This window comes from Ambystoma mexicanum, unplaced genomic scaffold, assembly GCF_040938575.1.
Source record: "Ambystoma mexicanum isolate Mex_15411 unplaced genomic scaffold, UKY_AmexF1_1 Mex_scaf10, whole genome shotgun sequence".
NCBI lineage: Eukaryota > Metazoa > Chordata > Amphibia > Caudata > Ambystomatidae > Ambystoma > Ambystoma mexicanum.
In genome coordinates, this window is record NW_027182325.1 from 3,520,001 (window position 1) to 3,540,000 (window position 20,000).

The 20,000-nt window shown below is 46.0% G+C and overlaps 33 non-coding genes and 26 pseudogenes across 33 annotated transcripts; all 59 read left to right on the forward strand.

The window, feature by feature from the left end:
* The first annotated feature begins 66 nt into the window (after nt 1-66).
* LOC138545657 (5S ribosomal RNA) lies at nt 67-175 on the forward strand (annotated as a pseudogene).
* Nucleotides 176-639: 464 nt separating this feature from the next.
* LOC138549308 (5S ribosomal RNA) lies at nt 640-758 on the forward strand. The gene has a single exon (XR_011293090.1). It is a non-coding gene; the product is annotated as a 5S ribosomal RNA (ribosomal RNA).
* A 106-nt stretch (nt 759-864) lies between these two features.
* Nucleotides 865-973, forward strand: LOC138545386 (5S ribosomal RNA; annotated as a pseudogene).
* Nucleotides 974-1,436: 463 nt separating this feature from the next.
* Nucleotides 1,437-1,555, forward strand: LOC138551291 (5S ribosomal RNA). The gene has a single exon (XR_011295017.1). It is a non-coding gene; the product is annotated as a 5S ribosomal RNA (ribosomal RNA).
* Nucleotides 1,556-1,661: 106 nt separating this feature from the next.
* On the forward strand, nt 1,662-1,780 carry LOC138536743 (5S ribosomal RNA). The gene has a single exon (XR_011284907.1). It is a non-coding gene; the product is annotated as a 5S ribosomal RNA (ribosomal RNA).
* A 105-nt stretch (nt 1,781-1,885) lies between these two features.
* Nucleotides 1,886-1,994, forward strand: LOC138545658 (5S ribosomal RNA; annotated as a pseudogene).
* Nucleotides 1,995-2,458: 464 nt separating this feature from the next.
* Nucleotides 2,459-2,567, forward strand: LOC138542747 (5S ribosomal RNA; annotated as a pseudogene).
* Nucleotides 2,568-2,672: 105 nt separating this feature from the next.
* On the forward strand, nt 2,673-2,781 carry LOC138542748 (5S ribosomal RNA; annotated as a pseudogene).
* A 106-nt stretch (nt 2,782-2,887) lies between these two features.
* On the forward strand, nt 2,888-3,006 carry LOC138545240 (5S ribosomal RNA). The gene has a single exon (XR_011290793.1). It is a non-coding gene; the product is annotated as a 5S ribosomal RNA (ribosomal RNA).
* A 106-nt stretch (nt 3,007-3,112) lies between these two features.
* Nucleotides 3,113-3,231, forward strand: LOC138537907 (5S ribosomal RNA). The gene has a single exon (XR_011286026.1). It is a non-coding gene; the product is annotated as a 5S ribosomal RNA (ribosomal RNA).
* Nucleotides 3,232-3,337: 106 nt separating this feature from the next.
* On the forward strand, nt 3,338-3,446 carry LOC138543977 (5S ribosomal RNA; annotated as a pseudogene).
* A 463-nt stretch (nt 3,447-3,909) lies between these two features.
* On the forward strand, nt 3,910-4,028 carry LOC138549309 (5S ribosomal RNA). The gene has a single exon (XR_011293091.1). It is a non-coding gene; the product is annotated as a 5S ribosomal RNA (ribosomal RNA).
* Nucleotides 4,029-4,134: 106 nt separating this feature from the next.
* LOC138545251 (5S ribosomal RNA) lies at nt 4,135-4,253 on the forward strand. The gene has a single exon (XR_011290795.1). It is a non-coding gene; the product is annotated as a 5S ribosomal RNA (ribosomal RNA).
* Nucleotides 4,254-4,359: 106 nt separating this feature from the next.
* Nucleotides 4,360-4,478, forward strand: LOC138536755 (5S ribosomal RNA). Its single transcript, XR_011284918.1, has one exon. It is a non-coding gene; the product is annotated as a 5S ribosomal RNA (ribosomal RNA).
* Nucleotides 4,479-4,583: 105 nt separating this feature from the next.
* Nucleotides 4,584-4,692, forward strand: LOC138547030 (5S ribosomal RNA; annotated as a pseudogene).
* A 464-nt stretch (nt 4,693-5,156) lies between these two features.
* On the forward strand, nt 5,157-5,265 carry LOC138542890 (5S ribosomal RNA; annotated as a pseudogene).
* A 105-nt stretch (nt 5,266-5,370) lies between these two features.
* On the forward strand, nt 5,371-5,479 carry LOC138545429 (5S ribosomal RNA; annotated as a pseudogene).
* A 464-nt stretch (nt 5,480-5,943) lies between these two features.
* Nucleotides 5,944-6,062, forward strand: LOC138549310 (5S ribosomal RNA). Its single transcript, XR_011293092.1, has one exon. It is a non-coding gene; the product is annotated as a 5S ribosomal RNA (ribosomal RNA).
* Nucleotides 6,063-6,168: 106 nt separating this feature from the next.
* Nucleotides 6,169-6,277, forward strand: LOC138543698 (5S ribosomal RNA; annotated as a pseudogene).
* Nucleotides 6,278-6,740: 463 nt separating this feature from the next.
* LOC138540490 (5S ribosomal RNA) lies at nt 6,741-6,859 on the forward strand. The gene has a single exon (XR_011288535.1). It is a non-coding gene; the product is annotated as a 5S ribosomal RNA (ribosomal RNA).
* A 106-nt stretch (nt 6,860-6,965) lies between these two features.
* LOC138545262 (5S ribosomal RNA) lies at nt 6,966-7,084 on the forward strand. Its single transcript, XR_011290796.1, has one exon. It is a non-coding gene; the product is annotated as a 5S ribosomal RNA (ribosomal RNA).
* Nucleotides 7,085-7,190: 106 nt separating this feature from the next.
* Nucleotides 7,191-7,309, forward strand: LOC138536766 (5S ribosomal RNA). Its single transcript, XR_011284929.1, has one exon. It is a non-coding gene; the product is annotated as a 5S ribosomal RNA (ribosomal RNA).
* Nucleotides 7,310-7,414: 105 nt separating this feature from the next.
* On the forward strand, nt 7,415-7,523 carry LOC138546955 (5S ribosomal RNA; annotated as a pseudogene).
* Nucleotides 7,524-7,977: 454 nt separating this feature from the next.
* Nucleotides 7,978-8,096, forward strand: LOC138549311 (5S ribosomal RNA). Its single transcript, XR_011293093.1, has one exon. It is a non-coding gene; the product is annotated as a 5S ribosomal RNA (ribosomal RNA).
* A 106-nt stretch (nt 8,097-8,202) lies between these two features.
* LOC138543699 (5S ribosomal RNA) lies at nt 8,203-8,311 on the forward strand (annotated as a pseudogene).
* A 453-nt stretch (nt 8,312-8,764) lies between these two features.
* On the forward strand, nt 8,765-8,883 carry LOC138549312 (5S ribosomal RNA). The gene has a single exon (XR_011293094.1). It is a non-coding gene; the product is annotated as a 5S ribosomal RNA (ribosomal RNA).
* A 106-nt stretch (nt 8,884-8,989) lies between these two features.
* Nucleotides 8,990-9,098, forward strand: LOC138543700 (5S ribosomal RNA; annotated as a pseudogene).
* Nucleotides 9,099-9,561: 463 nt separating this feature from the next.
* Nucleotides 9,562-9,670, forward strand: LOC138542891 (5S ribosomal RNA; annotated as a pseudogene).
* Nucleotides 9,671-9,775: 105 nt separating this feature from the next.
* On the forward strand, nt 9,776-9,884 carry LOC138545430 (5S ribosomal RNA; annotated as a pseudogene).
* A 464-nt stretch (nt 9,885-10,348) lies between these two features.
* On the forward strand, nt 10,349-10,467 carry LOC138540491 (5S ribosomal RNA). The gene has a single exon (XR_011288536.1). It is a non-coding gene; the product is annotated as a 5S ribosomal RNA (ribosomal RNA).
* Nucleotides 10,468-10,573: 106 nt separating this feature from the next.
* LOC138545273 (5S ribosomal RNA) lies at nt 10,574-10,692 on the forward strand. Its single transcript, XR_011290797.1, has one exon. It is a non-coding gene; the product is annotated as a 5S ribosomal RNA (ribosomal RNA).
* A 106-nt stretch (nt 10,693-10,798) lies between these two features.
* Nucleotides 10,799-10,917, forward strand: LOC138536777 (5S ribosomal RNA). The gene has a single exon (XR_011284940.1). It is a non-coding gene; the product is annotated as a 5S ribosomal RNA (ribosomal RNA).
* Nucleotides 10,918-11,022: 105 nt separating this feature from the next.
* Nucleotides 11,023-11,131, forward strand: LOC138546956 (5S ribosomal RNA; annotated as a pseudogene).
* Nucleotides 11,132-11,585: 454 nt separating this feature from the next.
* LOC138549313 (5S ribosomal RNA) lies at nt 11,586-11,704 on the forward strand. The gene has a single exon (XR_011293095.1). It is a non-coding gene; the product is annotated as a 5S ribosomal RNA (ribosomal RNA).
* Nucleotides 11,705-11,810: 106 nt separating this feature from the next.
* Nucleotides 11,811-11,919, forward strand: LOC138543701 (5S ribosomal RNA; annotated as a pseudogene).
* Nucleotides 11,920-12,382: 463 nt separating this feature from the next.
* LOC138542893 (5S ribosomal RNA) lies at nt 12,383-12,491 on the forward strand (annotated as a pseudogene).
* Nucleotides 12,492-12,596: 105 nt separating this feature from the next.
* Nucleotides 12,597-12,705, forward strand: LOC138545431 (5S ribosomal RNA; annotated as a pseudogene).
* A 464-nt stretch (nt 12,706-13,169) lies between these two features.
* LOC138549314 (5S ribosomal RNA) lies at nt 13,170-13,288 on the forward strand. The gene has a single exon (XR_011293096.1). It is a non-coding gene; the product is annotated as a 5S ribosomal RNA (ribosomal RNA).
* Nucleotides 13,289-13,394: 106 nt separating this feature from the next.
* On the forward strand, nt 13,395-13,503 carry LOC138543703 (5S ribosomal RNA; annotated as a pseudogene).
* A 463-nt stretch (nt 13,504-13,966) lies between these two features.
* LOC138540492 (5S ribosomal RNA) lies at nt 13,967-14,085 on the forward strand. Its single transcript, XR_011288537.1, has one exon. It is a non-coding gene; the product is annotated as a 5S ribosomal RNA (ribosomal RNA).
* A 106-nt stretch (nt 14,086-14,191) lies between these two features.
* Nucleotides 14,192-14,310, forward strand: LOC138545285 (5S ribosomal RNA). Its single transcript, XR_011290798.1, has one exon. It is a non-coding gene; the product is annotated as a 5S ribosomal RNA (ribosomal RNA).
* A 106-nt stretch (nt 14,311-14,416) lies between these two features.
* Nucleotides 14,417-14,535, forward strand: LOC138537154 (5S ribosomal RNA). Its single transcript, XR_011285300.1, has one exon. It is a non-coding gene; the product is annotated as a 5S ribosomal RNA (ribosomal RNA).
* A 105-nt stretch (nt 14,536-14,640) lies between these two features.
* On the forward strand, nt 14,641-14,749 carry LOC138546957 (5S ribosomal RNA; annotated as a pseudogene).
* A 454-nt stretch (nt 14,750-15,203) lies between these two features.
* Nucleotides 15,204-15,322, forward strand: LOC138549315 (5S ribosomal RNA). The gene has a single exon (XR_011293097.1). It is a non-coding gene; the product is annotated as a 5S ribosomal RNA (ribosomal RNA).
* Nucleotides 15,323-15,428: 106 nt separating this feature from the next.
* On the forward strand, nt 15,429-15,537 carry LOC138543704 (5S ribosomal RNA; annotated as a pseudogene).
* Nucleotides 15,538-16,000: 463 nt separating this feature from the next.
* Nucleotides 16,001-16,119, forward strand: LOC138551006 (5S ribosomal RNA). The gene has a single exon (XR_011294745.1). It is a non-coding gene; the product is annotated as a 5S ribosomal RNA (ribosomal RNA).
* A 106-nt stretch (nt 16,120-16,225) lies between these two features.
* On the forward strand, nt 16,226-16,344 carry LOC138548541 (5S ribosomal RNA). Its single transcript, XR_011292339.1, has one exon. It is a non-coding gene; the product is annotated as a 5S ribosomal RNA (ribosomal RNA).
* Nucleotides 16,345-16,450: 106 nt separating this feature from the next.
* On the forward strand, nt 16,451-16,569 carry LOC138542526 (5S ribosomal RNA). The gene has a single exon (XR_011290506.1). It is a non-coding gene; the product is annotated as a 5S ribosomal RNA (ribosomal RNA).
* Nucleotides 16,570-16,662: 93 nt separating this feature from the next.
* On the forward strand, nt 16,663-16,781 carry LOC138548379 (5S ribosomal RNA). The gene has a single exon (XR_011292183.1). It is a non-coding gene; the product is annotated as a 5S ribosomal RNA (ribosomal RNA).
* Nucleotides 16,782-16,887: 106 nt separating this feature from the next.
* Nucleotides 16,888-16,996, forward strand: LOC138546951 (5S ribosomal RNA; annotated as a pseudogene).
* Nucleotides 16,997-17,459: 463 nt separating this feature from the next.
* Nucleotides 17,460-17,578, forward strand: LOC138540494 (5S ribosomal RNA). The gene has a single exon (XR_011288539.1). It is a non-coding gene; the product is annotated as a 5S ribosomal RNA (ribosomal RNA).
* A 106-nt stretch (nt 17,579-17,684) lies between these two features.
* Nucleotides 17,685-17,803, forward strand: LOC138545296 (5S ribosomal RNA). The gene has a single exon (XR_011290801.1). It is a non-coding gene; the product is annotated as a 5S ribosomal RNA (ribosomal RNA).
* A 106-nt stretch (nt 17,804-17,909) lies between these two features.
* Nucleotides 17,910-18,028, forward strand: LOC138536789 (5S ribosomal RNA). Its single transcript, XR_011284952.1, has one exon. It is a non-coding gene; the product is annotated as a 5S ribosomal RNA (ribosomal RNA).
* Nucleotides 18,029-18,133: 105 nt separating this feature from the next.
* Nucleotides 18,134-18,242, forward strand: LOC138547138 (5S ribosomal RNA; annotated as a pseudogene).
* Nucleotides 18,243-18,696: 454 nt separating this feature from the next.
* LOC138549317 (5S ribosomal RNA) lies at nt 18,697-18,815 on the forward strand. Its single transcript, XR_011293099.1, has one exon. It is a non-coding gene; the product is annotated as a 5S ribosomal RNA (ribosomal RNA).
* Nucleotides 18,816-18,921: 106 nt separating this feature from the next.
* Nucleotides 18,922-19,030, forward strand: LOC138543050 (5S ribosomal RNA; annotated as a pseudogene).
* A 463-nt stretch (nt 19,031-19,493) lies between these two features.
* On the forward strand, nt 19,494-19,612 carry LOC138551007 (5S ribosomal RNA). Its single transcript, XR_011294746.1, has one exon. It is a non-coding gene; the product is annotated as a 5S ribosomal RNA (ribosomal RNA).
* A 106-nt stretch (nt 19,613-19,718) lies between these two features.
* On the forward strand, nt 19,719-19,837 carry LOC138548542 (5S ribosomal RNA). Its single transcript, XR_011292340.1, has one exon. It is a non-coding gene; the product is annotated as a 5S ribosomal RNA (ribosomal RNA).
* A 106-nt stretch (nt 19,838-19,943) lies between these two features.
* LOC138544309 (5S ribosomal RNA) overlaps nt 19,944-20,000 on the forward strand; it is a 109-nt pseudogene continuing 52 nt past the window's right edge.

Sequence of the window (20,000 nt, forward strand, 5' to 3'; positions counted from 1 at the left end):
TTGCCTTTCAAAACTGCAAGGTCTAGCCGACTAGATGCTTAAAAGTACAAACTCACTAGACCCAGAGCCTACGGCCACACCACACTGAATGCGCCCGATCTCGGAAGCTAAGCAGGGTGGGCCCTAGTTAGTACCTGGATGGGAGACTGCCTGGGAATACCAGGTGCTGTAGGCTTTTTTTGTGCTCCATGATTAGTAATTGCGCAACTTCTCAATTATTTTTCAAATTTGGTATGTTTCCAAAATAATTGTATCCCGTTTTATAGCGGAAATGTTGGACAACATCATGAGGGCTGGAGCTACCTTTTTACATAGAATTAGCATACAGGTAGTGTGTTCATGGGTAATAAATCGACTTTCACATGTAATGCAGTACAGAGAATATTGAGTCCTTCAAGAGGCATGAAAGAAAACCATTATTGTGTTGATTGTTCTCTCCACCTCCCTGCAACAGACACAGGATGGATGAATTAAAGTTATCCTACCAGACATAGGAGTCCTGAATGGGCCCACCAGTCTTATATATCTCGCCTGATCGAGCCTGATCGAGCGATGAGCGTGGTATCATGTTGCAAGTGGCTGCATGGCTTAGCTTACTAAATGCAAATGCATAAGAGTAATATTCTTAGCATTCCTAGAGCCTACGGCCACACCACACTGAATGCACCCGATCTCGTCTGATCTCGGAAGTTAAGCAGTGTCAGGCCTAGTTAGTACCTGGATGGGAGACCGCCTGGGAATACCAGGTGCTGTAGGCTTTTTTGTGCTCCAAGTTCAGGAAGTGAGCCATTTCACAATTGCCTTTCAAAACTGCAAGGTCTAGCCGACTAGATGCTTAAAAGTACAAAACTCACTAGGCCCAGAGCCTACGGCCACACCACACTGAATGCGCCCGATCTCGGAAGCTAAGCAGGGTCAGGCCTAGTTAGTACCTGGATGGGAGACTGCCTGGGAATACCAGGTGCTGTAGGCTTTTTTGTGCTCCATGATTAGTAATTGCGCAACTTCTCAATTATTTTTCAAATTTGGTATGTTTCCAAAATAATTGTATCCCGTTTTATAGCGGAAATGTTGGACAACATCATGAGGGCTGGAGCTACCTTTTTACATAGAATTAGCATACAGGTAGTGTGTTCATGGGTAATAAATCGACTTTCACATGTAATGCAGTACAGAGAATATTGAGTCCTTCAAGAGGCATGAAAGAAAACCATTATTGTGTTGATTGTTCTCTCCACCTCCCTGCAACAGACACAGGATGGATGAATTAAAGTTATCCTACCAGACATAGGAGTCCTGAATGGGCCCACCAGTCTTATATATCTCGCCTGATCGAGCCTGATCGAGCGATGAGCGTGGTATCATGTTGCAAGTGGCTGCATGGCTTAGCTTACTAAATGCAAATGCATAAGAGTAATATTCTTAGCATTCCTAGAGCCTACGGCCACACCACACTGAATGCACCCGATCTCGTCTGATCTCGGAAGTTAAGCAGTGTTAGGCCTAGTTAGTACCTGGATGGGAGACTGCCTGGGAATACCAGGTGCTGTAGGCTTTTTTGTGCTCCAAGTTCAGGAAGTGAGCCCTTTCTCAATTGCCTTTCAAAACTGCAAGGTCTAGCCGACTAGATGCTTAAAAGTACAAAACTCACTAGGCCCAGAGCCTACGGCCACACCACACTGAATGCGCCCGATCTCGTCTGATCTCGGAAGCTAAGCAGTGTCGGGCCTAGTTAGTACCTGGATGGGAGACCACCTGGGAATACCAGGTGCTGTAGGCTTTTTTGTGCTCCAAGTTCAGGAAGTGAGCCATTTCACAATTGCCTTTCAAAACTGCAAGGTCTAGCCGACTAGATGCTTAAAAGTACAAACTCACTAGACCCAGAGCCTACGGCCACACCACACTGAATGCGCCCGATCTCGGAAGCTAAGCAGGGTGGGCCCTAGTTAGTACCTGGATGGGAGACTGCCTGGGAATACCAGGTGCTGTAGGCTTTTTTTGTGCTCCATGATTAGTAATTGCGCAACTTCTCAATTATTTTTCAAATTTGGTATGTTTCCAAAATAATTGTATCCCGTTTTATAGCGGAAATGTTGGACAACATCATGAGGGCTGGAGCTACCTTTTTACATAGAATTAGCATACAGGTAGTGTGTTCATGGGTAATAAATCGACTTTCACATGTAATGCAGTACAGAGAATATTGAGTCGTTCAAGAGGCATGAAAGAAAACCATTATTGTGTTGATTGTTCTCTCCACCTCCCTGCAACAGACACAGGATGGATGAATTAAAGTTATCCTACCAGACATAGGAGTCCTGAATGGGCCCACCAGTCTTATATATCTCGCCTGATCGAGCCTGATCGAGCGATGAGCGTGGTATCATGTTGCAAGTGGCTGCATGGCTTAGCTTACTAAATGCAAATGCATAAGAGTAATATTCTTAGCATTCCTAGAGCCTACGGCCACACCACACTGAATGCACCCGATCTCGGAAGTTAAGCAGTGTTAGGCCTTGTTAGTACCTGGATGGGAGACCGCCTGGGAATACCAGGTGCTGTAGGCTTTTTTGTGCTCCAAGTTCAGGAAGTGAGCCATTTCACAATTGCCTTTCAAAACTGCAAGGTCTAGCCGACTAGATGCTTAAAAGTACAAACTCACTAGGCCCAGAGCCTACGGCCACACCACACTGAATGCACCCGATCTCGGAAGTTAAGCAGTGTTAGGCCTTGTTAGTACCTGGATGGGAGACCGCCTGGGAATACCAGGTGCTGTAGGCTTTTTTGTGCTCCAAGTTCAGGAAGTGAGCCATTTCACAATTGCCTTTCAAAACTGCAAGGTCTAGCCGACTAGATGCTTAAAAGTACAAAACTCACTAGGCCCAGAGCCTACGGCCACACCACACTGAATGCGCCTGATCTCGTCTGATCTCAGAAGCTAAGCAGTGTCGGGCCTAGTTAGTACCTGGATGGGAGACCGCCTGGGAATACCAGGTGCTGTAGGCTTTTTTGTACTCCAAGTTCAGGAAGTGAGCCATTTCTCAATTGCCTTTCAAAACTGCAAGGTCTAGCCGACTAGATGCTTAAAAGTACAAAACTCACAAGGCCCAGAGCCTACGGCCACACCACACTGAATGCGTCCGATCTCGTCTGATCTCGGAAGCTAAGCAGTGTCGGGCCTCGTTAGTACTTGGATGGGAGACCGCCTGGGAATACCAGGTGCTGTAGGCTTTTTTGTGCTCCAAGTTCAGGAAGTGAGCCATTTCTCAATTGCCTTTCAAAACTGCAAGGTCTAGCTGACTAGATGCTTAAAAGTACAAAACTCACTAGGCCCAGAGCCTACGGCCACACCACACTGATTGCGTCTGATCTCGGAAGCTAAGCAGTGTCGGGCCTAGTTAGTACCTGGATGGGAGACCACCTGGGAATACCAGGTGCTGTAGGCTTTTTTGTGCTCCATGATTAGTAATTGCGCAACTTCTCAATTATTTTTCAAATTTGGTATGTTTCCAAAATAATTGTATCCCGTTTTATAGCGGAAATGTTGGACAACATCATGAGGGCTGGAGCTACCTTTTTACATAGAATTAGCATACAGGTAGTGTGTTCATGGGTAATAAATCGACTTTCACATGTAATGCAGTACAGAGAATATTGAGTCCTTCAAGAGGCATGAAAGAAAACCATTATTGTGTTGATTGTTCTCTCCACCTCCCTGCAACAGACACAGGATGGATGAATTAAAGTTATCCTACCAGACATAGGAGTCCTGAATGGGCCCACCAGTCTTATATATCTCGCCTGATCGAGCCTGATCGAGCGATGAGCGTGGTATCATGTTGCAAGTGGCTGCATGGCTTAGCTTACTAAATGCAAATGCATAAGAGTAATATTCTTAGCATTCCTAGAGCCTACGGCCACACCACACTGAATGCACCCGATCTCGTCTGATCTCGGAAGTTAAGCAGTGTCAGGCCTAGTTAGTACCTGGATGGGAGACCGCCTGGGAATACCAGGTGCTGTAGGCTTTTTTGTGCTCCAAGTTCAGGAAGTGAGCCCTTTCTCAATTGCCTTTTAAAACTGCAAGGTCTAGCCGACTAGATGCTTAAAAGTACAAAACTCACTAGGCCCAGAGCCTACGGCCACACCACACTGAATGCGCCTGATCTCGTCTGATCTCAGAAGCTAAGCAGTGTCGGGCCTAGTTAGTACCTGGATGGGAGACCGCCTGGGAATACCAGGTGCTGTAGGCTTTTTTGTACTCCAAGTTCAGGAAGTGAGCCATTTCTCAATTGCCTTTCAAAACTGCAAGGTCTAGCCGACTAGATGCTTAAAAGTACAAAACTCACTAGGCCCAGAGCCTACGGCCACACCACACTGAATGCGCCCGATCTCGTCTGATCTCGGAAGCTAAGCAGTGTCGGGCCTAGTTAGTACCTGGATGGGAGACCACCTGGGAATACCAGGTGCTGTAGGCTTTTTTGTGCTCCAAGTTCAGGAAGTGAGCCATTTCACAATTGCCTTTCAAAACTGCAAGGTCTAGCCGACTAGATGCTTAAAAGTACAAACTCACTAGGCCCAGAGCCTACGGCCACACCACACTGAATGCGCCCAATCTCGGAAGCTAAGCAGGGTCGGCCCTAGTTAGTACCTGGATGGGAGACTGCCTGGGAATACCAGGTGCTGTAGGCTTTTTTTGTGCTCCATGATTAGTAATTGCGCAACTTCTCAATTATTTTTCAAATTTGGTATGTTTCCAAAATAATTGTATCCCGTTTTATAGCGGAAATGTTGGACAACATCATGAGGGCTGGAGCTACCTTTTTACATAGAATTAGCATACAGGTAGTGTGTTCATGGGTAATAAATCGACTTTCACATGTAATGCAGTACAGAGAATATTGAGTCGTTCAAGAGGCATGAAAGAAAACCATTATTGTGTTGATTGTTCTCTCCACCTCCCTGCAACAGACACAGGATGGATGAATTAAAGTTATCCTACCAGACATAGGAGTCCTGAATGGGCCCACCAGTCTTATATATCTCGCCTGATCGAGCCTGATCGAGCGATGAGCGTGGTATCATGTTGCAAGTGGCTGCATGGCTTAGCTTACTAAATGCAAATGCATAAGAGTAATATTCTTAGCATTCCTAGAGCCTACGGCCACACCACACTGAATGCACCCGATCTCGGAAGTTAAGCAGTGTTAGGCCTCGTTAGTACCTGGATGGGAGACCGCCTGGGAATACCAGGTGCTGTAGGCTTTTTTGTGCTCCAAGTTCAGGAAGTGAGCCATTTCACAATTGCCTTTCAAAACTGCAAGGTCTAGCCGACTAGATGCTTAAAAGTACAAACTCACTAGGCCCAGAGCCTACGGCCACACCACACTGAATGCGCCCGATCTCAGAAGCTAAGCAGGGTCGGGCCTAGTTAGTACCTGGATGGGAGACTGCCTGGGAATACCAGGTGCTGTAGGCTTTTTTTGTGCTCCATGATTAGTAATTGCGCAACTTCTCAATTATTTTTCAAATTTGGTATGTTTCCAAAATAATTGTATCCCGTTTTATAGCGGAAATGTTGGACAACATCATGAGGGCTGGAGCTACCTTTTTACATAGAATTAGCATACAGGTAGTGTGTTCATGGGTAATAAATCGACTTTCACATGTAATGCAGTACAGAGAATATTGAGTCCTTCAAGAGGCATGAAAGAAAACCATTATTGTGTTGATTGTTCTCTCCACCTCCCTGCAACAGACACAGGATGGATGAATTAAAGTTATCCTACCAGACATAGGAGTCCTGAATGGGCCCACCAGTCTTATATATCTCGCCTGATCGAGCCTGATTGAGCGATGAGCGTGGTATCATGTTGCAAGTGGCTGCATGGCTTAGCTTACTAAATGCAAATGCATAAGAGTAATATTCTTAGCATTCCTAGAGCCTACGGCCACACCACACTGAATGCACCCGATCTCGTCTGATCTCGGAAGTTAAGCAGTGTCAGGCCTAGTTAGTACCTGGATGGGAGACCGCCTGGGAATACCAGGTGCTGTAGGCTTTTTTGTGCTCCAAGTTCAGGAAGTGAGCCATTTCACAATTGCCTTTCAAAACTGCAAGGTCTAGCCGACTAGATGCTTAAAAGTACAAAACTCACTAGGCCCAGAGCCTACGGCCACACCACACTGAATGCGCCCGATCTCGGAAGCTAAGCAGGGTCGGGCCTAGTTAGTACCTGGATGGGAGACTGCCTGGGAATACCAGGTGCTGTAGGCTTTTTTGTGCTCCATGATTAGTAATTGCGCAACTTCTCAATTATTTTTCAAATTTGGTATGTTTCCAAAATAATTGTATCCCGTTTTATAGCGGAAATGTTGGACAACATCATGAGGGCTGGAGCTACCTTTTTACATAGAATTAGCATACAGGTAGTGTGTTCATGGGTAATAAATCGACTTTCACATGTAATGCAGTACAGAGAATATTGAGTCCTTCAAGAGGCATGAAAGAAAACCATTATTGTGTTGATTGTTCTCTCCACCTCCCTGCAACAGACACAGGATGGATGAATTAAAGTTATCCTACCAGACATAGGAGTCCTGAATGGGCCCACCAGTCTTATATATCTCGCCTGATCGAGCCTGATTGAGCGATGAGCGTGGTATCATGTTGCAAGTGGCTGCATGGCTTAGCTTACTAAATGCAAATGCATAAGAGTAATATTCTTAGCATTCCTAGAGCCTACGGCCACACCACACTGAATGCACCCGATCTCGTCTGATCTCGGAAGTTAAGCAGTATCAGGCCTAGTTAGTACCTGGATGGGAGACCGCCTGGGAATACCAGGTGCTGTAGGCTTTTTTGTGCTCCAAGTTCAGGAAGTGAGCCCTTTCTCAATTGCCTTTTAAAACTGCAAGGTCTAGCCGACTAGATGCTTAAAAGTACAAAACTCACTAGGCCCAGAGCCTACGGCCACACCACACTGAATGCGCCTGATCTCGTCTGATCTCAGAAGCTAAGCAGTGTCGGGCCTAGTTAGTACCTGGATGGGAGACCGCCTGGGAATACCAGGTGCTGTAGGCTTTTTTGTACTCCAAGTTCAGGAAGTGAGCCATTTCTCAATTGCCTTTCAAAACTGCAAGGTCTAGCCGACTAGATGCTTAAAAGTACAAAACTCACTAGGCCCTGAGCCTACGGCCACACCACACTGAATGCGCCCGATCTCGTCTGATCTCGGAAGCTAAGCAGTGTCGGGCCTAGTTAGTACCTGGATGGGAGACCACCTGGGAATACCAGGTGCTGTAGGCTTTTTTGTGCTCCAAGTTCAGGAAGTGAGCCATTTCGCAATTGCCTTTCAAAACTGCAAGGTCTAGCCGACTAGATGCTTAAAAGTACAAACTCACTAGGCCCAGAGCCTACGGCCACACCACACTGAATGCGCCCGATCTCAGAAGCTAAGCAGGGTCGGGCCTAGTTAGTACCTGGATGGGAGACTGCCTGGGAATACCAAGTGCTGTAGGCTTTTTTTGTGCTCCATGATTAGTAATTGCGCAACTTCTCAATTATTTTTCAAATTTGGTATGTTTCCAAAATAATTGTATCCCGTTTTATAGCGGAAATGTTGGACAACATCATGAGGGCTGGAGCTACCTTTTTACATAGAATTAGCATACAGGTAGTGTGTTCATGGGTAATAAATCGACTTTCACATGTAATGCAGTACAGAGAATATTGAGTCCTTCAAGAGGCATGAAAGAAAACCATTATTGTGTTGATTGTTCTCTCCACCTCCCTGCAACAGACACAGGATGGATGAATTAAAGTTATCCTACCAGACATAGGAGTCCTGAATGGGCCCACCAGTCTTATATATCTCGCCTGATCGAACGATGAGCGTGGTATCATGTTGCAAGTGGCTGCATGGCTTAGCTTACTAAATGCAAATGCATAAGAGTAATATTCTTAGCATTCCTAGAGCCTACGGCCACACCACACTGAATGCACCCGATCTCGTCTGATCTCGGAAGTTAAGCAGTGTCAGGCCTAGTTAGTACCTGGATGGGAGACCGCCTGGGAATACCAGGTGCTGTAGGCTTTTTTGTGCTCCAAGTTCAGGAAGTGAGCCATTTCACAATTGCCTTTCAAAACTGCAAGGTCTAGCCGACTAGATGCTTAAAAGTACAAAACTCACTAGGCCCAGAGCCTACGGCCACACCACACTGAATGCGCCCGATCTCGGAAGCTAAGCAGGGTCGGGCCTAGTTAGTACCTGGATGGGAGACTGCCTGGGAATACCAGGTGCTGTAGGCTTTTTTGTGCTCCATGATTAGTAATTGCGCAACTTCTCAATTATTTTTCAAATTTGGTATGTTTCCAAAATAATTGTATCCCGTTTTATAGCGGAAATGTTGGACAACATCATGAGGGCTGGAGCTACCTTTTTACATAGAATTAGCATACAGGTAGTGTGTTCATGGGTAATAAATCGACTTTCACATGTAATGCAGTACAGAGAATATTGAGTCCTTCAAGAGGCATGAAAGAAAACCATTATTGTGTTGATTGTTCTCTCCACCTCCCTGCAACAGACACAGGATGGATGAATTAAAGTTATCCTACCAGACATAGGAGTCCTGAATGGGCCCACCAGTCTTATATATCTCGCCTGATCGAACGATGAGCGTGGTATCATGTTGCAAGTGGCTGCATGGCTTAGCTTACTAAATGCAAATGCATAAGAGTAATATTCTTAGCATTCCTAGAGCCTACGGCCACACCACACTGAATGCACCCGATCTCGTCTGATCTCGGAAGTTAAGCAGTGTCAGGCCTAGTTAGTACCTGGATGGGAGACCGCCTGGGAATACCAGGTGCTGTAGGCTTTTTTGTGCTCCAAGTTCAGGAAGTGAGCCATTTCACAATTGCCTTTCAAAACTGCAAGGTCTAGCCGACTAGATGCTTAAAAGTACAAAACTCACTAGGCCCAGAGCCTACGGCCACACCACACTGAATGCGCCCGATCTCGGAAGCTAAGCAGGGTCGGGCCTAGTTAGTACCTGGATGGGAGACTGCCTGGGAATACCAGGTGCTGTAGGCTTTTTTGTGCTCCATGATTAGTAATTGCGCAACTTCTCAATTATTTTTCAAATTTGGTATGTTTCCAAAATAATTGTATCCCGTTTTATAGCAGAAATGTTGGACAACATCATGAGGGCTGGAGCTACCTTTTTACATAGAATTAGCATACAGGTAGTGTGTTCATGGGTAATAAATCGACTTTCACATGTAATGCAGAACAGAGAATATTGAGTCCTTCAAGAGGCATGAAAGAAAACCATTATTGTGTTGATTGTTCTCTCCACCTCCCTGCAACAGACACAGGATGGATGAATTAAAGTTATCCTACCAGACATAGGAGTCCTGAATGGGCCCACCAGTCTTATATATCTCGCCTGATCGAGCCTGATCGAGCGATGAGCGTGGTATCATGTTGCAAGTGGCTGCATGGCTTAGCTTACTAAATGCAAATGCATAAGAGTAATATTCTTAGCATTCCTAGAGCCTACGGCCACACCACACTGAATGCACCCGATCTCGGAAGTTAAGCAGTGTTAGGCCTCGTTAGTACCTGGATGGGAGACCGCCTGGGAATACCAGGTGCTGTAGGCTTTTTTGTGCTCCAAGTTCAGGAAGTGAGCCATTTCACAATTGCCTTTCAAAACTGCAAGGTCTAGCCGACTAGATGCTTAAAAGTACAAACTCACTAGGCCCAGAGCCTACGGCCACACCACACTGAATGCGCCCGATCTCAGAAGCTAAGCAGGGTCGGGCCTAGTTAGTACCTGGATGGGAGACTGCCTGGGAATACCAGGTGCTGTAGGCTTTTTTTGTGCTCCATGATTAGTAATTGCGCAACTTCTCAATTATTTTTCAAATTTGGTATGTTTCCAAAATAATTGTATCCCGTTTTATAGCGGAAATGTTGGACAACATCATGAGGGCTGGAGCTACCTTTTTACATAGAATTAGCATACAGGTAGTGTGTTCATGGGTAATAAATCGACTTTCACATGTAATGCAGTACAGAGAATATTGAGTCCTTCAAGAGGCATGAAAGAAAACCATTATTGTGTTGATTGTTCTCTCCACCTCCCTGCAACAGACACAGGATGGATGAATTAAAGTTATCCTACCAGACATAGGAGTCCTGAATGGGCCCACCAGTCTTATATATCTCGCCTGATCGAGCCTGATTGAGCGATGAGCGTGGTATCATGTTGCAAGTGGCTGCATGGCTTAGCTTACTAAATGCAAATGCATAAGAGTAATATTCTTAGCATTCCTAGAGCCTACGGCCACACCACACTGAATGCACCCGATCTCGTCTGATCTCGGAAGTTAAGCAGTATCAGGCCTAGTTAGTACCTGGATGGGAGACCGCCTGGGAATACCAGGTGCTGTAGGCTTTTTTGTGCTCCAAGTTCAGGAAGTGAGCCCTTTCTCAATTGCCTTTTAAAACTGCAAGGTCTAGCCGACTAGATGCTTAAAAGTACAAAACTCACTAGGCCCAGAGCCTACGGCCACACCACACTGAATGCGCCTGATCTCGTCTGATCTCAGAAGCTAAGCAGTGTCGGGCCTAGTTAGTACCTGGATGGGAGACCGCCTGGGAATACCAGGTGCTGTAGGCTTTTTTGTACTCCAAGTTCAGGAAGTGAGCCATTTCTCAATTGCCTTTCAAAACTGCAAGGTCTAGCCGACTAGATGCTTAAAAGTACAAAACTCACTAGGCCCTGAGCCTACGGCCACACCACACTGAATGCGCCCGATCTCGTCTGATCTCGGAAGCTAAGCAGTGTCGGGCCTAGTTAGTACCTGGATGGGAGACCACCTGGGAATACCAGGTGCTGTAGGCTTTTTTGTGCTCCCAGTTCAGGAAGTGAGCCATTTCGCAATTGCCTTTCAAAACTGCAAGGTCTAGCCGACTAGATGCTTAAAAGTACAAACTCACTAGGCCCAGAGCCTACGGCCACACCACACTGAATGCGCCCGATCTCAGAAGCTAAGCAGGGTCGGGCCTAGTTAGTACCTGGATGGGAGACTGCCTGGGAATACCAAGTGCTGTAGGCTTTTTTTGTGCTCCATGATTAGTAATTGCGCAACTTCTCAATTATTTTTCAAATTTGGTATGTTTCCAAAATAATTGTATCCCGTTTTATAGCGGAAATGTTGGACAACATCATGAGGGCTGGAGCTACCTTTTTACATAGAATTAGCATACAGGTAGTGTGTTCATGGGTAATAAATCGACTTTCACATGTAATGCAGTACAGAGAATATTGAGTCCTTCAAGAGGCATGAAAGAAAACCATTATTGTGTTGATTGTTCTCTCCACCTCCCTGCAACAGACACAGGATGGATGAATTAAAGTTATCCTACCAGACATAGGAGTCCTGAATGGGCCCACCAGTCTTATATATCTCGCCTGATCGAACGATGAGCGTGGTATCATGTTGCAAGTGGCTGCATGGCTTAGCTTACTAAATGCAAATGCATAAGAGTAATATTCTTAGCATTCCTAGAGCCTACGGCCACACCACACTGAATGCACCCGATCTCGTCTGATCTCGGAAGTTAAGCAGTGTCAGGCCTAGTTAGTACCTGGATGGGAGACCGCCTGGGAATACCAGGTGCTGTAGGCTTTTTTGTGCTCCAAGTTCAGGAAGTGAGCCATTTCACAATTGCCTTTCAAAACTGCAAGGTCTAGCCGACTAGATGCTTAAAAGTACAAAACTCACTAGGCCCAGAGCCTACGGCCACACCACACTGAATGCGCCCGATCTCGGAAGCTAAGCAGGGTCGGGCCTAGTTAGTACCTGGATGGGAGACTGCCTGGGAATACCAGGTGCTGTAGGCTTTTTTGTGCTCCATGATTAGTAATTGCGCAACTTCTCAATTATTTTTCAAATTTGGTATGTTTCCAAAATAATTGTATCCCGTTTTATAGCAGAAATGTTGGACAACATCATGAGGGCTGGAGCTACCTTTTTACATAGAATTAGCATACAGGTAGTGTGTTCATGGGTAATAAATCGACTTTCACATGTAATGCAGAACAGAGAATATTGAGTCCTTCAAGAGGCATGAAAGAAAACCATTATTGTGTTGATTGTTCTCTCCACCTCCCTGCAACAGACACAGGATGGATGAATTAAAGTTATCCTACCAGACATAGGAGTCCTGAATGGGCCCACCAGTCTTATATATCTCGCCTGATCGAGCCTGATCGAGCGATGAGCGTGGTATCATGTTGCAAGTGGCTGCATGGCTTAGCTTACTAAATGCAAATGCATAAGAGTAATATTCTTAGCATTCCTAGAGCCTACGGCCACACCACACTGAATGCACCCGATCTCGGAAGTTAAGCAGTGTTAGGCCTCGTTAGTACCTGGATGGGAGACCGCCTGGGAATACCAGGTGCTGTAGGCTTTTTTGTGCTCCAAGTTCAGGAAGTGAGCCATTTCACAATTGCCTTTCAAAACTGCAAGGTCTAGCCGACTAGATGCTTAAAAGTACAAACTCACTAGGCCCAGAGCCTACGGCCACACCACACTGAATGCGCCCGATCTCAGAAGCTAAGCAGGGTCGGGCCTAGTTAGTACCTGGATGGGAGACTGCCTGGGAATACCAGGTGCTGTAGGCTTTTTTTGTGCTCCATGATTAGTAATTGCGCAACTTCTCAATTATTTTTCAAATTTGGTATGTTTCCAAAATAATTGTATCCCGTTTTATAGCGGAAATGTTGGACAACATCATGAGGGCTGGAGCTACCTTTTTACATAGAATTAGCATACAGGTAGTGTGTTCATGGGTAATAAATCGACTTTCACATGTAATGCAGTACAGAGAATATTGAGTCCTTCAAGAGGCATGAAAGAAAACCATTATTGTGTTGATTGTTCTCTCCACCTCCCTGCAACAGACACAGGATGGATGAATTAAAGTTATCCTACCAGACATAGGAGTCCTGAATGGGCCCACCAGTCTTATATATCTCGCCTGATCGAGCCTGATCGAGCGATGAGCGTGGTATCATGTTGCAAGTGGCTGCATGGCTTAGCTTACTAAATGCAAATGCATAAGAGTAATATTCTTAGCATTCCTAGAGCCTACGGCCACACCACACTGAATGCACCCGATCTCGTCTGATCTCGGAAGTTAAGCAGTGTCAGGCCTAGTTAGTACCTGGATGGGAGACCGCCTGGGAATACCAGGTGCTGTAGGCTTTTTTGTGCTCCAAGTTCAGGAAGTGAGCCATTTCACAATTGCCTTTCAAAACTGCAAGGTCTAGCCGACTAGATGCTTAAAAGTACAAAACTCACTAGGCCCAGAGCCTACGGCCACACCACACTGAATGCGCCCGATCTCGGAAGCTAAGCAGGGTCGGGCCTAGTTAGTACCTGGATGGGAGACTGCCTGGGAATACCAGGTGCTGTAGGCTTTTTTGTGCTCCATGATTAGTAATTGCGCAACTTCTCAATTATTTTTCAAATTTGGTATGTTTCCAAAATAATTGTATCCCATTTTATAGCGGAAATGTTGGACAACATCATGAGGGCTGGAGCTACCTTTTTACATAGAATTAGCATACAGGTAGTGTGTTCATGGGTAATAAATCGACTTTCACATGTAATGCAGTACAGAGAATATTGAGTCCTTCAAGAGGCATGAAAGAAAACCATTATTGTGTTGATTGTTCTCTCCACCTCCCTGCAACAGACACAGGATGGATGAATTAAAGTTATCCTACCAGACATAGGAGTCCTGAATGGGCCCACCAGTCTTATATATCTCGCCTGATCGAGCCTGATCGAGCGATGAGCGTGGTATCATGTTGCAAGTGGCTGCATGGCTTAGCTTACTAAATGCAAATGCATAAGAGTAATATTCTTAGCATTCCTAGAGCCTACGGCCACACCACACTGAATGCACCCGATCTCGTCTGATCTCGGAAGTTAAGCAGTATCAGGCCTAGTTAGTACCTGGATGGGAGACCGCCTGGGAATACCAGGTGCTGTAGGCTTTTTTGTGCTCCAAGTTCAGGAAGTGAGCCCTTTCTCAATTGCCTTTTAAAACTGCAAGGTCTAGCCGACTAGATGCTTAAAAGTACAAAACTCACTAGGCCCAGAGCCTACGGCCACACCACACTGAATGCGCCTGATCTCGTCTGATCTCAGAAGCTAAGCAGTGTCGGGCCTAGTTAGTACCTGGATGGGAGACCGCCTGGGAATACCAGGTGCTGTAGGCTTTTTTGTACTCCAAGTTCAGGAAGTGAGCCATTTCTCAATTGCCTTTCAAAACTGCAAGGTCTAGCCGACTAGATGCTTAAAAGTACAAAACTCACTAGGCCCTGAGCCTACGGCCACACCACACTGAATGCGCCCGATCTCGTCTGATCTCGGAAGCTAAGCAGTGTCAGGCCTAGTTAGTACCTGGATGGGAGACCACCTGGGAATACCAGGTGCTGTAGGCTTTTTTGTGCTCCAAGTTCAGGAAGTGAGCCATTTCACAATTGCCTTTCAAAACTGCAAGGTCTAGCCGACTAGATGCTTAAAAGTACAAACTCACTAGGCCCAGAGCCTACGGCCACACCACACTGAATGCGCCCGATCTCAGAAGCTAAGCAGGGTCGGGCCTAGTTAGTACCTGGATGGGAGACTGCCTGGGAATACCAAGTGCTGTAGGCTTTTTTTGTGCTCCATGATTAGTAATTGCGCAACTTCTCAATTATTTTTCAAATTTGGTATGTTTCCAAAATAATTGTATCCCGTTTTATAGCGGAAATGTTGGACAACATCATGAGGGCTGGAGCTACCTTTTTACATAGAATTAGCATACAGGTAGTGTGTTCATGGGTAATAAATCGACTTTCACATGTAATGCAGTACAGAGAATATTGAGTCCTTCAAGAGGCATGAAAGAAAACCATTATTGTGTTGATTGTTCTCTCCACCTCCCTGCAACAGACACAGGATGGATGAATTAAAGTTATCCTACCAGACATAGGAGTCCTGAATGGGCCCACCAGTCTTATATATCTCGCCTGATCGAGCGATGAGCGTGGTATCATGTTGCAAGTGGCTGCATGGCTTAGCTTACTAAATGCAAATGCATAAGAGTAATATTCTTAGCATTCCTAGAGCCTACGGCCACACCACACTGAATGCACCCGATCTCGTCTGATCTCGGAAGTTAAGCAGTGTCAGGCCTAGTTAGTACCTGGATGGGAGACCGCCTGGGAATACCAGGTGCTGTAGGCTTTTTTGTGCTCCAAGTTCAGGAAGTGAGCCATTTCACAATTGCCTTTCAAAACTGCAAGGTCTAGCCGACTAGATGCTTAAAAGTACAAAACTCACTAGGCCCAGAGCCTACGGCCACACCACACTGAATGCGCCCGATCTCGGAAGCTAAGCAGGGTCGGGCCTAGTTAGTACCTGGATGGGAGACTGCCTGGGAATACCAGGTGCTGTAGGCTTTTTTGTGCTCCATGATTAGTAATTGCGCAACTTCTCAATTATTTTTCAAATTTGGTATGTTTCCAAAATAATTGTATCCCGTTTTATAGCGGAAATGTTGGACAACATCATGAGGGCTGGAGCTACCTTTTTACATAGAATTAGCATACAGGTAGTGTGTTCATGGGTAATAAATCGACTTTCACATGTAATGCAGTACAGAGAATATTGAGTCCTTCAAGAGGCATGAAAGAAAACCATTATTGTGTTGATTGTTCTCTCCACCTCCCTGCAACAGACACAGGATGGATGAATTAAAGTTATCCTACCAGACATAGGAGTCCTGAATGGGCCCACCAGTCTTATATATCTCGCCTGATCGAGCCTGATCGAGCGATGAGCGTGGTATCATGTTGCAAGTGGCTGCATGGCTTAGCTTACTAAATGCAAATGCATAAGAGTAATATTCTTAGCATTCCTAGAGCCTACGGCCACACCACACTGAATGCACCCGATCTCGTCTGATCTCGGAAGTTAAGCAGTGTTAGGCCTAGTTAGTACCTGTATGGGAGACCGCCTGGGAATACCAGGTGCTGTAGGCTTTTTTGTGCTCCAAGTTCAGGAAGTGAACCCTTTCTCAATTGCCTTTCAAAACTGCAAGGTCTAGCCGACTAGATGCTTAAAAGTACAAAACTCATTAGGCCCAGAGCCTACGGCCACACCACACTGAATGCGCCTGATCTCGTCTGATCTCGGAAGCTAAGCAGTGTTGGGCCTAGTTAGTACCTGGATGGGAGACCGCCTGGGAATACCAGGTGCTGTAGGCTTTTTTGTACTCCAAGTTCAGGAAGTGAGCCATTTCTCAATTGCCTTTCAAAACTGCAAGGTCTAGCCGACTAGATGCTTAAAAGTACAAAACTCACAAGAACCAGAGCCTACGGCCACACCACACTGAATGCGCCCGATCTCGTCTGATCTCGGAAGCTAAGCAGTGTCGGGCCTCGTTGGAACCTGGATGGGAGACCGCCTGGGAATACCAGGTGCTGTAGGCTTTTTTGTGCTCCAAGTTCAGGAAGTGAGCCATTTCTCAATTGCCAGGTCTAGCTGACTAGATGCTTAAAAGTACAAAACTCACTAGGCCCAGAGCCTACGGCCACACCACACTGATTGCGCCCGATCTCGTCTGATCTCGGAAGCTAAGCAGTGTCGGGCCTAGTTAGTACCTGGATGGGAGACCACCTGGGAATACCAGGTGCTGTAGGCTTTTTTGTGCTCCAAGTTCAGGAAGTGAGCCATTTCACAATTGCCTTTCAAAACTGCAAGGTCTAGCCGACTAGATGCTTAAAAGTACAAAACTCACTAGGCCCAGAGCCTACGGCCACACCACACTGAATGCGCCCGATCTCAGAAGCTAAGCAGGGTCAGGCCTAGTTAGTACCTGGATGGGAGACTGCCTGGGAATACCAGGTGCTGTAGGCTTTTTTGTGCTCCATGATTAGTAATTGCGCAACTTCTCAATTATTTTTCAAATTTGGTATGTTTCCAAAATAATTGTATCCCGTTTTATAGCGGAAATGTTGGACAACATCATGAGGGCTGGAGCTACCTTTTTACATAGAATTAGCATACAGGTAGTGTGTTCATGGGTAATAAATCGACTTTCACATGTAATGCAGTACAGAGAATATTGAGTCCTTCAAGAGGCATGAAAGAAAACCATTATTGTGTTGATTGTTCTCTCCACCTCCCTGCAACAGACACAGGATGGATGAATTAAAGTTATCCTACCAGACATAGGAGTCCTGAATGGGCCCACCAGTCTTATATATCTCGCCTGATCGAGCCTGATCGAGCGATGAGCGTGGTATCATGTTGCAAGTGGCTGCATGGCTTAGCTTACTAAATGCAAATGCATAAGAGTAATATTCTTAGCATTCCTAGAGCCTACGGCCACACCACACTGAATGCACCCGATCTCGTCTGATCTCGGAAGTTAAGCAGTATCAGGCCTAGTTAGTACCTGGATGGGAGACCGCCTGGGAATACCAGGTGCTGTAGGCTTTTTTGTGCTCCAAGTTCAGGAAGTGAGCCCTTTCTCAATTGCCTTTTAAAACTGCAAGGTCTAGCCGACTAGATGCTTAAAAGTACAAAACTCACTAGGCCCAGAGCCTACGGCCACACCACACTGAATGCGCCTGATCTCGTCTGATCTCAGAAGCTAAGCAGTGTCGGGCCTAGTTAGTACCTGGATGGGAGACCGCCTGGGAATACCAGGTGCTGTAGGCTTTTTTGTACTCCAAGTTCAGGAAGTGAGCCATTTCTCAATTGCCTTTCAAAACTGCAAGGTCTAGCCGACTAGATGCTTAAAAGTACAAAACTCACTAGGCCCTGAGCCTACGGCCACACCACACTGAATGCGCCCGATCTCGTCTGATCTCGGAAGCTAAGCAGTGTCGGGCCTAGTTAGTACCTGGATGGGAGACCACCTGGGAATACCAGGTGCTGTAGGCTTTTTTGTGCTCCAAGTTCAGGAAGTGAGCCATTTCACAATTGCCTTTCAAAACTGCAAGGTCTAGCCGACTAGATGCTTAAAAGTACAAACTCACTAGGCCCAGAGCCTACGGCCACACCACACTGAATGCGCCCGATCTCAGAAGCTAAGCAGGGTCAGGCCTAGTTAGTACCTGGATGGGAGACTGCCTGGGAATACCAAGTGCTGTAGGCTTTTTTTGTGCTCCATGATTAGTAATTGCGCAACTTCTCAATTATTTTTCAAATTTGGTATGTTTCCAAAATAATTGTATCCCGTTTTATAGCGGAAATGTTGGACAACATCATGAGGGCTGGAGCTACCTTTTTACATAGAATTAGCATACAGGTAGTGTGTTCATGGGTAATAAATCGACTTTCACATGTAATGCAGTACAGAGAATATTGAGTCCTTCAAGAGGCATGAAAGAAAACCATTATTGTGTTGATTGTTCTCTCCACCTCCCTGCAACAGACACAGGATGGATGAATTAAAGTTATCCTACCAGACATAGGAGTCCTGAATGGGCCCACCAGTCTTATATATCTCGCCTGATCGAGCGATGAGCGTGGTATCATGTTGCAAGTGGCTGCATGGCTTAGCTTACTAAATGCAAATGCATAAGAGTAATATTCTTAGCATTCCTAGAGCCTACGGCCACACCACACTGAATGCACCCGATCTCGTCTGATCTCGGAAGTTAAGCAGTGTCAGGCCTAGTTAGTACCTGGATGGGAGACCGCCTGGGAATACCAGGTGCTGTAGGCTTTTTTGTGCTCCAAGTTCAGGAAGTGAGCCATTTCACAATTGCCTTTCAAAACTGCAAGGTCTAGCCGACTAGATGCTTAAAAGTACAAAACTCACTAGGCCCAGAGCCTACGGCCACACCACACTGAATGCACCCGATCTCGGAAGCTAAGCAGGGTCGGGCCTAGTTAGTACCTGGATGGGAGACTGCCTGGGAATACCAGGTGCTGTAGGCTTTTTTGTGCTCCATGATTAGTAATTGCGCAACTTCTCAATTATTTTTCAAATTTGGTATGTTTCCAAAATAATTGTATCCCGTTTTATAGCGGAAATGTTGGACAACATCATGAGGGCTGGAGCTACCTTTTTACATAGAATTAGCATACAGGTAGTGTGTTCATGGGTAATAAATCGACTTTCACATGTAATGCAGTACAGAGAATATTGAGTCCTTCAAGAGGCATGAAAGAAAACCATTATTGTGTTGATTGTTCTCTCCACCTCCCTGCAACAGACACAGGATGGATGAATTAAAGTTATCCTACCAGACATAGGAGTCCTGAATGGGCCCACCAGTCTTATATATCTCGCCTGATCGAGCCTGATCGAGCGATGAGCGTGGTATCATGTTGCAAGTGGCTGCATGGCTTAGCTTACTAAATGCAAATGCATAAGAGTAATATTCTTAGCATTCCTAGAGCCTACGGCCACACCACACTGAATGCACCCGATCTCGTCTGATCTCGGAAGTTAAGCAGTGTTAGGCCTAGTTAGTACCTGTATGGGAGACCGCCTGGGAATACCAGGTGCTGTAGGCTTTTTTGTGCTCCAAGTTCAGGAAGTGAACCCTTTCTCAATTGCCTTTCAAAACTGCAAGGTCTAGCCGACTAGATGCTTAAAAGTACAAAACTCATTAGGCCCAGAGCCTACGGCCACACCACACTGAATGCGCCTGATCTCGTCTGATCTCGGAAGCTAAGCAGTGTTGGGCCTAGTTAGTACCTGGATGGGAGACCGCCTGGGAATACCAGGTGCTGTAGGCTTTTTTGTGCTCCAAGTTCAGGAAGTGAACCCTTTCTCAATTGCCTTTCAAAACTGCAAGGTCTAGCCGACTAGATGCTTAAAAGTACAAAACTCACTAGGCCCAGAGCCTACGGCCACACCACACTGAATGTGTCTGATCTCAGAAGCTAAGCAGTGTCGGGC